The sequence below is a fragment of the Nerophis ophidion genome, linkage group LG20 (assembly GCF_033978795.1).
Source record: "Nerophis ophidion isolate RoL-2023_Sa linkage group LG20, RoL_Noph_v1.0, whole genome shotgun sequence".
NCBI lineage: Eukaryota > Metazoa > Chordata > Actinopteri > Syngnathiformes > Syngnathidae > Nerophis > Nerophis ophidion.
Genome location: NC_084630.1, coordinates 12,098,178 through 12,110,967, shown reverse-complemented (window position 1 = coordinate 12,110,967; position 12,790 = coordinate 12,098,178). Strand labels below are relative to the sequence as shown.

Below are 12,790 nucleotides of genomic sequence, written 5' to 3'. Positions count from 1 at the left end.
CTGCCCTCTGCTGGTCAATTAAAATAACCATTTGGAAAGCAAATAGTGTCTGCACAACTGACAAGTACAGCCATTAATACTTCTCTGACCATGACAATAAAATCCGAGCATTATTATCCTTAAAACGTGCGCGTGTACCTAATGACCTGTCCCAAGCACACATGCTCACAGGTTGCTCCTAAAAAGCCGCAAGGCTGTAAAAAGAAGACGGCAGATGTCACTGTATCACTTCTCCGCCCACATGCATCTAGCAGCGTCACACCACATGAATGTTTAGCCCAAAATACTTCAGCTCTTCTTCTTCTCCACTTGCAGGACTAGCAGAGGGGCCAACAGGTCACATAATGCAGCCTTACAGTCTACACACACTATTGTACTATAGAGAAGGAGAAACCAGTGAGCTGCACACAGTGATCACAGTTTCCCTTTTGAACTCAAGTAACATGTTTTCTCACCGTGTCAAATGTGGTCTGGAATGCTCCCACCAGTGGAAGTGACAACCCTGTGCTATTATCAGGGTTGAGGGAAAATATGTATTATTTCATCAATAATGTAAATATTTAATGGTGTCCTTGGAGATCAAGTAACGTGTTGTAGTCGCCTTTGGCTAAGATATGTCATCAAAATTACAATTCTATTCCATGAATTTCAACTGAGGTTTGACACAGGGAGTAAACATGTTCAAATTGAAGAAAGTAGACTAACGCAGTGGTTCTCAATCTCTTTTCAGTGATGTACCCCCTGTGAACATTTTTTTTATTCAAGTACCCCTTAATCAGAGCAAAGCATTTTTGGTTGAAAAAATACATAAAGAAGTAAAATACAGCACTATGTCATCAGTTTCTGATTTATTAAAGTGTATAACAGTGCTAAATATTGCTCATTTGTTGTGGTCTTTCTTGAACGATTTGGAAAAAAAAGATATAAAAATAACTAAAAACTTGTTGGAAAATTAACAAGTGGTTCAATTATAAATAAAGATTTCCACACATAGAAGTAATCATCAACTTAAAGTGCCCTCTTTGGGGATTGTAATAGAGATCCATCTGGATTCATGAACTTAATTCTAAACATTTCTTCACAAAAAATAAAATTTTAACATCAATATTTATGGAACATGTCCACAAAAAATCTAGCTGTCCATCCATCCATCATCTTCCGCTTATCCGAGGTCGGGTCGCGGGGGCAACAGCCTAAGCAGGGAAACCCAGACTTCCCTCTCCCCAGGCACTTCGTCTAGCTCTTCCCGGGGAATCCCGAGGCGTTCCCAGGCCAGCCGGGAGACATAGTCTTCCCAACGTGTCCTGGGTCTTCCCCGTGGCCTCCTACCGGTTGGACGTGCCCAAAACACCTCCCTAGGGAGGCGTTCGGGTGGCATCCTGACCAGATGCCCGAACCACCTCATCTGGCTCCTATCTCTAAGGGAGGAAACTCATTTCGGCCGCTTGTACCCGTGATCTTATCCTTTCGGTCATGACCCAAAGCTCATGACCATAGGTGAGGATGGGAACGTAGATCGACCGGTAAATTGAGAGCTTTGCCTTCCGGCTCAGCTCCTTCTTCACCACAACGGATCGATACAACGTCCGCATTACTGAAGACGCCGCACCGATCCGCCTGTCGATCTCACGATCCACTCTTCCCTCACTCGTGAACAAGACTCCTAGGTACTTGAACTCCTCCACTTGGGGCAGGGTCTCCTCCCCAACCCGGAGATGGCATTCCACCCTTTTCCGGGCGAGAACCATGGACTCGGACTTGGAGGTGCTGATTCTCATTCCGGTCGCTTCACACTCGGCTAGACAAATCCAGCTGTCAACACTGAATATTGCATTGTTGCATTTCTTTTCACAGTTTATGTAACTCACATTCATATTTTGTTGAAGTATTATTCAGTAAATATATTTATAAAGGATTTTAGAATTGTTGCTATTTTTAGAATCCATCCATCCATCCATTTCCTACCGCTTATTCCCTTTGGGGTTGCGGGGGGCTGCTGGTGCCTCTCTCAGCTACAATCAGAATATTTAAAAAAAAATCTCACGTACCCCTTGGCATACCTTCAAGTACCCCAAGGGGTATGCGTACCCCCTTTTGAGTACCACTGGACTAACGAATAATCTTGGTGTGATTACAAAATCATAATTTACAGTTTAGTGCAGGGATTCTCAAACTGTGGTACTCAGTTTGATGTCTACTGGTGTCATGTCTGTGATCATGTTTTGGTTTGAGTTATGTTCTGTTTGGTTTTTGGACACTCCGTTCCTGCTTTTTCACTCTTATTTTGTCACCATAGCAACCATTTGGCTTCACGGTGGCAGAGGGGTTTGTGCGTCTGCCTCACAATACGAAGGTCCTGCAGTCCTGGGTTCAAATCCAGGCTCGGGATCTTTCTGTGTGGAGTTTGCATGTTCTCCCCGTGAATGCGTGGGTTCCCTCCGGGTACTCCGGCTTCCTCCCACTTCCAAAGACATGCACCTGGGGATAGGTTGATTGGCAACACTAAATTGGCCCTAGTGTGTGAATGTGAGTGTGAATGTTGTCTGTCTATCTGTGTTGGCCCTGCGATGAGGTGGCGACTTGTCCAGGGTGTACCCCGCCTTCCGCCCGATTGTAGCTGAGATAGGCGCCAGCGCCCCCCGCGACCCCAAAAAAGGGAATAAGCGGTAGAAAATGGATGGATGGATAGCAACCATTTGTTTCACATTTGGAGTCACGCACCTGTTTTCACTAATCACGCCACTATTATTTAAACCGATAGTTGCCAGGAAGTCAGCCTGGCGACTTTACCTCTGCCCACTTCCCGCCATGCTACTTCTGATAGTCATGCCTGTTCGTAGTTTTGCTCCTTGCCATGCCACGTAAGTTTAGTTTTTTCATGTCACTGTTATCGAGTTTTGCGTCATGTTCGTAGTTTCTGGCTTTGTGCAAGTTTTTGTTTAATTAGCTAAAGGCCTACTGAAATTAGATTTTCTTATTTAAACGGGGATAGCAGGTCCATTCTATGTATCATACTTGATCATTTCACGATATTGCCATATTTTTGCTGTAAGGATTTAGTAGAGAACATCGACGATAAAGTTCGCAACTTTTGGTCGCTAATTAAAAAAAGCTTTGCCTTTACCGGAAGTAGCCGACGATGTACACGTGACGTCACCGGTGTAAGGGCTCCTCACATCCTCACATTGTTTATAATGTGAGCCACCAGCAGTAAGAGCAATTCGGACCGCGGAAGAGACGATTTCCCCATTAATTTGAGCGAGGATGAAAGATTCGTGGATGAGGAAAGTTAGAGTGAAGCACTAAAGAGAAAAAAAGTGAAGGCTCCAGGCGGCGGCAGTGGGAGCGTTTCAGAAGTAATATAGACACATTTGCTAGGATAATTCTGGAAAATCTCTTATCTGCTTATTGTGTTACTAGTATTTTTGTGAGATTATAAAGTCATACCTAAAAATCGGAAGGCTGCGGTGAACGAGAAGCCGAGGAGCCAAGATCACAGCTACCTTTTTAAGGGTGCAGGATGAGGTCACGTAATCCACTCAAGTCTCCGGTAAGAGCCGACTTAATATCACAATTTTCCCGTCCAAAAACTTGCTGGTTGACGTAGAGAAACATGTTCGCTTGACCGCTGTGTGTTAAAGCTTCACAACAAACAAAGAAAAACCGGCTGTGTTTCAGTTGCTAAGGGCAGCTGCAATCCACCGCTTTCCAACAACAGCATTCTTCTTTGACGTCTCCATTATTAATTGAACAAATTGCAAAAGATTCAGCAACACAGATGTCCAAAATACTGTGTAATGCTGTGACAAACACACGTCATCATACGCGTCATTTTCAACAGGAAACTCTGCGGGAAATTTAAAATTGCAATTTAGTAAACTAAACCGGCTATATTGGCATGTGTTGCAATGTTAATATTTCATCATTGATATATAAACTATCAGACTGCGTGGTGGGTAGTAGTGGGTTTCAGTAGGCCTTTAAGTTTTTTGTACTTCCCCCTTGTGCGCGCCTTTTGTTCCTTTTTTATAGTACCGCTTACCTTCACGCCTTGCCCGCTCCAACTTTCCTTTGCATTCCGGGGAAAACAAACCCCAAAGTCCATGCATTGACAACTGGTAATCACTTGATTAAAGAACAGTGTTTTATTTTCCTTAGATTTAAACACAGTTGTATTGTTCAAGGGCTTCACGGTGGCAGAGGGGTTAGTGCGTCTGCCTCACAATACGAAGGTCCTGCAGTCCTGGGTTCAAATCCAGGCTCGGGATCTTTCTGTGTGGAGTTTGCATGTTCTCCCCGTGAATGCGTGGGTTCCCTCCGGGTTCTCCGGCTTCCTCCCACCTCCAAAGACATGCACCTGGGGATAGGTTGATTGGCAACACTAATTGGCCCTAGTGTGTGAATGTGAGTGTGAATGTTGTCTGTCTATCTGTGTTGGCCCTGCGATGTGCTGGCGACTTGTCCAGGGTGTACCCCGCCTTCCGCCCGATTGTAGCTGAGATAGGCGCCAGCGCCCCCCGCGACCCCAAAAAAGGGAATAAGCGGTAGAAAATGGATGGATGGATGGATGTATTGTTCAAAACTGTGTGTAATGTCACAGTAGCTAAAATATTAAAAATACTTGTTAGACAAAAACCGCTGCCTTGTTTTTAATTAATACTTAGGCCGACTACGCTACTGTGTTTAAATGTTCGTCATTATGCTGGTACGTGGCAAGCCAAGTGTTTGCTTACGTTCTACACATTTTTAATACAAATATGACTTGCATAATTACAACAAATGTGTTTCATTGACAATTAGGAATGAAAGCCCCCCCAAAAAGGCTGTAAAACATGAAAAACAATTTCTGTTACTTGTGAAAACATTTTTACTTCTGGTAATTCCAATTCAACAGCCTGGGACATTTACACCTATCCCGTTTTGCATGAGTGAGCTAGAGCCTATCCCAGCTGGCTTTAAAGACACAACATTGGTCACATTCAAAGACAATTTGGAGTCTCCATCAACCTAACATACATTTACCAGCATGGAACATTTTCAAGACAGCATAGTTTCCATTATGCGATGGGAAAAGAGGAAACTGGTGATGATAACCACAGAACAGGAAACCAAATGTACTTGTTAAGGTTGCTCAGAGACTAATTTCCTTGCCACTTTCTGTAATCTTCTTCGGCATTTTAATGTGATTCCCCGGTTTATTGGTTTTGCATGTTAATACGTAGCGGTTCACTTCTTTTTACACTTAACAGTACTGTGAAAAGACGGGCTAGGGTCAAACGGTACCAAAGTATTGATGGAACATAAGGTGTGTCACTTTAAGAAAAAAAACATGTGACCGATACAACGTTTGACAGTGAAGCACCAAAATGCATTTATTCGAAATAACTTCTTTTTGCTCACTAGTGACGGCTCATACTAAATGAAGTCGTGTCTCATCACTGATCTAAATGGAATCAAGAAAAATGAAACATTCCCAAGTGACATTTTGATTTTACAGCACCAAATAAGCCAGGGGTGCCCACACTTTTTCTGCAGGCGAGTTACTTTTCAATTGACCAACTCGAGGGGATCCACCTCATTTATATATATCATTTATATTTATTTATTTATGAAAGAGACATGTTTGTAAACAAGTTAAATGTGTTTAATGATAATACAAGCATGTGTAACACATATAGATGTCTTTCTTTCACAAAGACAAGAATATAAGTTGGTGTATTACCTGATTCTGATGACTTGCATTGATTGGAATCAGACAGTAATGATGATAACGCCCACATTTTCAAATGGAGGAGAAAAAAAGTTGTCCTTTCTGTACAATACCACATGAAAGTGGTTGGTTTTTGGCATCTAATTCATCCAGCTTCCATACACTTTACAAGAAAAACATTGGCGGCAAATTCCGTAGCTTGCTTGATTGACATTCACGGCACCCGAGGGTCTTGTGAGATGACGCTGGCTGCTGCCAGTTCATTATTATGAAAAAATGACAGAGAGGAAGGCGAGAAACACTTTTTATTTCAACAGACTTTCGCGCCGTCCCTTCCGTCAAAACTCTAAAGGCCGACTGCACATTTCCTATCTTCACAATAAAAGCCCTGCTTCATGCTGCCTGCGCTAACAAAATAAGAGTCTCGGAAAGCTGGCCGAGACTCTGTATTTAGTTAGCGCAGGCAGCATGAAGCAGGGCTTTTATTGTGAAGATAGGAAATGTGCAGTCGGCCTTTAGAGTTTTGACGGAAGGGACGGCGCGAAAGTCTGTTGAAATAAAAAGTGTTTCTCACCTTCCTCTCGGTCATATTTTCATAATAATGATCTTGCAGCAGCCAGCGTCATCTCACAAGACCCTCCGGTACCGTGAATGTCATTTAAGTGACGTCTTTGTGAAGATTGATGATCACTAATTTTTAGGTCTATTTTTTTTAAAAGCCTGTCTGGAGATCGACTGACACACCCCCCGCGGTCGACAGGTAGCTCGCGATCGACGTAATGGGCACCCCTGAAATAAGCTATAAATTTGCTTAATTTTGCGAATTTACAGTATTTTCCGGACTGTAAGGTGCACTTAAAATCCTTTTTTTTCCCCCCGTAAAACTTTACAGTGCGCCTTATGGCCCAAATGCGCCTAACGTGCAGAATAATTCTGGTTTTGCTTACCAACCTCGGAGCAATTTTATTTGGTATATGGTGTAATAAGTGTAACCTGTAGATGGCAGTAAAACATAAGAGATACATGTAGAGTGCGCTATGATGGCAATATGTCTCAAATAAAAAACACCAACATATTATTTGTTACATTGAGAATATAGAACATTACACACGGCGCTGAAAAATCTATCATAATGTTTTAGTACGACTTTGGTAAGCTATGAAGCCGCACCGCTTGATGGATTGTACTGTGCTTCAACATACGAGTATTATTATGGTGTAGACGACTTTTGCCGTCGTCGCTCGGGTTCCACTGACCACCCAGGAAGGACATCGCTTTTAGCACAGGTTTAATTCTCTATTTTTCAATAAAGCTTTTCTGCAGCTCGGATCACTTTTCACTTCCTCTCCGCTGCTCGCTCCTCGGTCGCTCTTTCAGCCGGCCGCGTCGTCGTCTCCCGTGCGCTGTTCAATCACTCTTTCGCTGTTCAATCACTCTTTCGCGCCGATCTCTCCTACCTTCTCCCCTTTTATGCAGCGTCAGGAGAAATGTTAATCGTTTCCTGGTGTGTGAGCCATGCATCTGAATTAGATTGCGGCGGCGTCGCTCCCGGCACGCCCCGCCTCTCCGCTCCGCCGCATTCTCCACCTCCTTGCCGCCAGCCCTGCCCTGCCCCGCCGTCGGCTGCGCCTCCCCACATATGGTGTGTGTGTGTATAAGGTAAGACATATAATCTGGCGTTTTTTTCCGCAATATTATGCAAAAGCAACTTTTCTTACAGTCTTGTACATGCTGATATATATTTGGGATCTGCATAAAACCTGAAAAATGAAGCTTATTTTTTTTCAATATCTTCTTGTTATGTGAGATTCATCCTCCGCTGTTACCATTTCTACTATAAAGTAGTGTAAAGTTCTTAATTATATCAGCCAGTAAACTCACCATGAGAGAGCTAAAACATACCGGTGTCGTGAGTTGACATTATTCACCCAAGGAACTTTAGTTATTAGAGAGTTCCGGTTGGACGCTTTTTCACGGGACACATTTGTTATTTCCGCAAGAGGAGATGCTGCTCCGTTTTTGACTGAAGTAAAGTCTGAATGTCATTCAGTTAGCTCCATCTTTTGACACTTCTTCCACTCCCGTCCTTGCACGCTACACCGCTACAACAAAGATGACGGGGAGAAGACGCTGCCGAAGGTGAGCCACGTAAATAAGACCGCCCACAAGACTGCACATCCGGAAGCGGCTGTCAGAGAGCAGCTTGAGGATGGAAAACATAATCCATGCAACATTTTGACCAAAGAACCACCATTTAATGTTATGTAGACCACAAGGAAGTGTTTTACATTTCGAAAGCAAAAATAGTAATATGATACCTTTAATGCGCCTTATAATCCGTTGCGCCTTACATATAAAAAAAAAAAGATCGTTAATAGACAATTCATTGGCAGTGCGCCTTATAATCCGATGCTACCTATGGTCCGGAAAATACGGTAGTACCTTTTTGTTGATTTACACAAGACTAGGGGCCGGTCCCAATACACCCCCCTCACCCTACTTTTTAGCCCTGTCCCTAAATGTTGTGCTTTTCTGTGAGATTTAACTCTATCTTTTTATTTTATTTTTGGTTTATAACTTGATTGCAAGCAAATAATCTGTACCTTTTTTATGTTAACAATTGCACTTTTATGGCTATTGAGTAATCCTATTATATCTGATTGAAATAGATAAATGTTGTACATGTATCAAATAATTTAGTAAAATTTTGGACCTCATTTCAAATAGCATTTTTGCAGCCTAATAGAAAAAAAGATTAACTTTATTTTCCTTTTCTTTTCATCCAGAAGATGACCGTTATGAAACAGGAACACCGCATCAGTGCAGTATCATACAGGTAGTGAGTGTGCCATACACTCACTGAGGCATTATTTACCCATCAATATTTAACATAATGCGTACACACCAAAACATTTTTGACCCTGAAACATCTCATTTTATTCTTGGCTGATGTGAGCTGGAGCCTACCCCAGCTGACTGGAGAGTTGGCGGGGTACACCCTGGACGGGTCATCTGTCAATCATCTGTCAATCACATCATTCACCATATAGAAGCCAAATCCACGGACATGGATAGAAAATCAACAAGGCAACCGCTTTCGAAAATCCTCGAAAAAATTGTTGCAGAGCACCTAAATGAACATTTAGCGTCTAACAATCTATGTGAAACCTTTCAATCCGGTTTCAGGGCAAATCACTCCACGGAGACAGCCCTCGCAAAATTGACTAATGATCTATTGCTAACGATGGATTCTGATGCGTCATCTATGTTGCTGCTCCTCGATCTTAGCGCTGCTTTCGATACCGTCGATCATAATATTTTATTAGAGCGTATCAAAACACGAATTGGTATGTCAGACTCAGCCCTGTCTTGGTTTAACTCTTATCTTACTGATAGGATGCAGTGCGTCTCCCATAACAGTGTGACCTCGGACTATGTTAAGGTAACGTGTGGAGTTTCTGAGGGTTCGGTCCTTGGCCCTGCACTCTTCAGCATCTACATGCTGCCGCTAGGTGACATCATACGCAAATACGGTATTAGCTTTTACTGCTATGCTGATGACACCCAACTCTACATGTTCCTAAAGCTGACCAACACGCCGGACTGTAGTCAGCTGGAGGCGTGTCTTAATGAAATTAAACAATGGATGTCCGCTAACTTTTTGCAACTTAACGCCAAAAAAACGGAAATGCTGATTATCGGTCCTGCTAGACACCGACCTCTATTTAATAATACAACTTTAACATTTGACAACCAAATAATAAAACAAGGTGACTCGGTAAAAAAATCTGGGTATTATCTTCGACCCAACTCTCTCCTTTGAGTCACACATTAAAAGCGTTACTAAAACGGCCTTCTTTCATCTCCGTAATATCGCTAAAATTCGCTCCATTTTGTCCACTAAAGACGCTGAGATCATTATCCATGCGTTTGTTACGTCTCGTCTCGATTACTGTAACGTATTATTTTCGGGTCTCCCCATGTCTAGCATTAAAAGATTACAGTTGGTACAAAATGCGGCTGCTAGACTTTTGACAAGAACAAGAAAGTTTGATCACATTACGCCTGTACTGGCTCACCTGCACTGGCTTCCTGTGCACTTAAGATGTGACTTTAAGGTTTTACTACTTACGTATAAAATACTACACGGTCTAGCTCCATTCTATCTTGCCGATTGTATTGTACCATGTGTCCCGGCAAGAAATCTGCGTTCAAAAGACTCCGGCTTATTAGTGATTCCTAGAGCCCAAAAAAAGTCTGCGGGCTATAGAGCGTTTTCCGTTCGGGCTCCAGTACTCTGGAATGCCCTCCCGGTAACAGTTCGAGATGCTACCTTAGTAGAAGCATTTAAGTCTCACCTTAAAACTCATCTGTATACTCTAGCCTTTAAATAGACCTCCTTTTTAGACCAGTTGATCTGCCGCTTATTTTCTTTCTCCTATGTCCCCCCGGGGTCCTGTCCGATGACCATGGATGAAGTACTGGCTGTCGTCCAGAGTCGAGACCCAGGATGGACCGCTCGTCGGGACCCAGGATGGACCGCTCGCCTGTATCGGTTGTGGACATCTCTACGCTGCTGATCCGCCTCCGCTTGAGATGGTTTCCTGTGGATGGGACTCTCGCTGCTGTGTTGGAGCCACTATGGATTGAACTTTCACAGTATCATGTTAGACCCGCTCGACATCCATTGCTTTCGGTCCCCTAGAGGGGGGGGGGGGGGGTTGCCCACATCTGAGGTCCTCTCCAAGGTTTCTCATAGTCAGCATTGTCACTGGCGTCCCACTGAATGTGAATTCTCCCTGCGCACTGGGTGTGAGTTTTCCCTTGCCCTTTTGTGGGTTCTTCCGAGGATGTTGTAGTCGTAATGATTTGTGCAGTCCTTTGAGACATTTGTGATTTGGGGCTGTATAAATAAACATTGATTGATTGATTGACATCAGGTGAGTAAACCAATGCAATATCACTGATTGACACATTATTTCTATTTTCTTGATGAATACTCTCCCCAAATAGCATGTAGGAGTCTACATTTCCCTCCATCACAAGTTGGATGCCGGGCGCTGCAGAAGGTCCTTAGAGTCAACTCTTGTAGAGAACCTGACCAGAGTCTGAGTAAGATGGAAGTTTCCATTATCTGGTGGTCAAAGAGGGGTTTGTAGTTCACCACAGTAACTTTGTGCTTTCAAGCAGGCAGAGTGTAGGAGTTTGTGAAATCATCTAATGGAGAAAATCTGCTCGGGCTGCATCAGGTAGGAGCTTGTAGAAGTAAGATGTCAATGCACTGCAAAAAGTCAGGGTTCCAAAACAAGAAAAAAAGAACACAAAAATGAGGGGTATTTTATTTGAACTAAGCAAAATTATCTGCAAATAGAACAAGAAAATGTGGCTTGTCAAGACTTTCCAAAACAAGTCAAATTAGCTAACCCCAAATACCTTAAAATAAGTATATTCTCACTAATAACACGTGCACCTTTCTTGGTACAAAAAAAAGAGACTTTTTTGCTCAATATGTTGAAAAATATTCTTAAATTAAGTAAATAATAGTGTCATTATCTTGACATAATGATATACGCTAGGCATTACATTTCTTAAAACCAGCAAACTTATACTAAAAACTAATTTATTGTTCTTAATGGAAAGGCAACACCCCGCGACCCTGGAAGGGACAAGCTGTAGAAAATGGATGGATGGAAAATCAACAAGGCAACCGCTTGTTACTCTCGGGGTTTTCTAGCCGCTCAAGCAAATCATATTGTCTAAAAATGCATTTCCCCATCGACAACATGACATCATACATACATGCAGCCCGGCCATCGGCCACATTTTTTTAGTTGTAATTTTGAAGAATTGATCTGAATGTGCATGAACCTTTTCTGTTCACAATTGTTGGAAATGACACATGTTAAATGTTTAAATAATAACTGTGTACTGTGCCAACTGCACTACTTTATGAGTCAAATTTTCTATTGTTTCATTGAAAAATAAAACCGCAAAGTCCATTTGGCTGTCGTCTGTTTTAATCATGAGGCACAATTGTGTCAAAATCATGATTTTTTTTTTCATGCTTGAAATAAGAAATGATTGCTTTAAAAAAGTAGTTGTATACTTGTGAGTGTTGATGACACAAATTTGCAACAGTTGATATTCTAGTTTCAAGCATGTTTTACTCCATATAGGTCATAAAATCTAAAAAATGGTAATATCTTACTGACAAAATTTAGAACCAAAGCCCTTAAAACAAGTAAAACACTAACATAAAATCTGCTTAGTGAGAAGAATTATCTTAACAGACAGAAAATAAGCAAATATCACCCTTATTTGAGGTATTCAGTCTTACTTAGATTTCAGTTTTTGCAATGAAGACCGAGGCGCAAAATGGATTGCACGCCTTATCCTGATCACTTAACAGACACAATCCACTTTGCACACGTTTAGTAGATCAAATTTTGCGTGTGCTATTGAAGTGTATTTCTGGTCCTGGGATCCTCGTCCGGACATAAGGATGACACGGACGCTTTACTGAACCAAAAGTTTCTTTCATTTATTTAATTTTTTTTCATTTATTAATTTATTTCAGCCAATGACATTTTTTTTTTTAAAGTACAAGGCAGACAATACATAATAATTGAAATTAATATAATGCAAAAGGTAATGTACAATAATGTAACAAGGTAATGCGTTTCTGGGTGTTGTTGATAAGTTTTAACTTGCACTTACAGATGTCGCGACAAACTGTAGTTACTGACAATGGTTTTCTAAAGTGTTCCCATATGGTGATATCCATTGCTTTGTTGGGTCTGCTTCTGTCTCTGGCCATGCTCCCTCCACCCCAGCAGACGATGGCGTGGAACACCGCAGAAGCGACCACAATGTATATGTTTATTTTACTTTTTATTCATAGCTTTTTGTAGAAGTGTCTAGTTGTATCTGCTGCTTTAATGTCTTTAATGTCCTCTGTGTTCTTTGATGTTTGATGTTTCCCTCTTACACACATGTAAGAGGGATGTGTACTATCTATCAATCAATCAATCAATGTTTACTTATATAGCCCTAAATCACTAGTGTCTCAAAGGGCTGCAC

The 12,790-nt window shown here is 42.0% G+C and overlaps 1 long non-coding RNA gene across 1 annotated transcript; it reads left to right on the top strand.

Moving 5' to 3' along the window:
• The first annotated feature begins 6,818 nt into the window (after positions 1-6,818).
• On the top strand, positions 6,819-11,691 carry LOC133538739 (uncharacterized). Its single transcript, XR_009803095.1, has 3 exons — positions 6,819-8,546; positions 10,190-10,822; positions 10,901-11,691. It is a non-coding gene; the product is annotated as an uncharacterized LOC133538739 (long non-coding RNA).
• The last annotated feature ends 1,099 nt before the right edge of the window (positions 11,692-12,790 follow it).